This window comes from Frankliniella occidentalis, unplaced genomic scaffold (assembly GCF_000697945.3).
Source record: "Frankliniella occidentalis isolate FOCC.00 unplaced genomic scaffold, Focc_3.1 Scaffold111, whole genome shotgun sequence".
In the NCBI taxonomy this organism is placed as follows: Eukaryota; Metazoa; Arthropoda; class Insecta; order Thysanoptera; family Thripidae; genus Frankliniella; species Frankliniella occidentalis.
The window spans coordinates 837,642-838,642 of NW_026267239.1; the positions used below are offsets into that span (position 1 = coordinate 837,642).

At 51.5% G+C, this 1,001-nt stretch overlaps 1 protein-coding gene across 1 annotated transcript in view; it reads left to right on the forward strand.

Moving 5' to 3' along the window:
• Positions 1-1,001, forward strand: part of LOC113205276 (endocuticle structural glycoprotein SgAbd-3-like) — a 6,654-nt gene that overhangs the window by 2,098 nt on the left and 3,555 nt on the right. The window lies entirely within an intron of this gene.

Consider the following 1,001-nt stretch of genomic DNA (forward strand, 5'->3'; position numbering starts at 1 on the left):
TGGGGTCGGGCAGGGCGGAGAGGCCGGCCCAAGCAGAGCAGTGGTGCAGGGAGCGGCCCGAACCCGGGAAGTGATGAAAAATTGGGACACGTGCCCGAAGGCCCCGTCTAAAGATATTGTGCCATGTCACGAAAGAGAAAGAGAAGGAGGAGGGGCAGAGGTTTGAACGATGATCTCGCTGTGGGTGCACCCACATTAGCATGGGAATGGTGGTGGCGTTTCTTTGCTGTTTAAATTCTCCTCTTTTTTACTGGGGGGTGGGGGGGGGGAGTGATTCAAGTCAAATAAGTATAGTACATTGGTTACTTTGTGTTGACACTTTTTGATGTGTAGAGTACGTAGCTGAAACGCAATCTCAGCTACGTGTGGGGCACTCAAGGGGTGTGTCAATACGGTGTGGCGAGCTCAAACTTTTATAGTTCTCCGAGAAATAGCAAACGGACGCGTGGCCTTTCAACATATTTACATATTCATGCAAACACTAACACATTGCCACACAAAAAGTAAACCGTTCATAAACTGATTTGTTATACTTTGTAAGAACCACTGAGCGTTTTGTTTGACGGCAGGTCAGATCTCAATACACTTCAATGTTTTTGTATATATACAGTACAAAACAAGCTTTGAAAGCTTGCGGCACTTCGAAAAAGCACCCGCGCCCGTTCAGAAAGCTTCCAACTGAAAGAGACCCGGCAGCGACCCCGCAGAGTGTTGCTGATTCTTGCGTCATTTACGGCCGGCTTCACAAGCGCCCCTTATTACAGACGGACCATATCGGCCCGCGTCTCCTCCGATGAGGGCGACAGGCGCACGCCATTCATTGTAACAAGCGCTCCGCAGACTGCGCCAATGTTTACGAGACGTTGTTCGAAATACCAAACCGGTCCCGCACGGCGCGCATCCCTACCGCTGTTACACGGCTGGCGTCTCCCGTAAACTTTTACACGGCGACCCTACGGAGAGGCACCTCCCTCCCTCCCTCCCTCCCTCCCTCCCTCTCT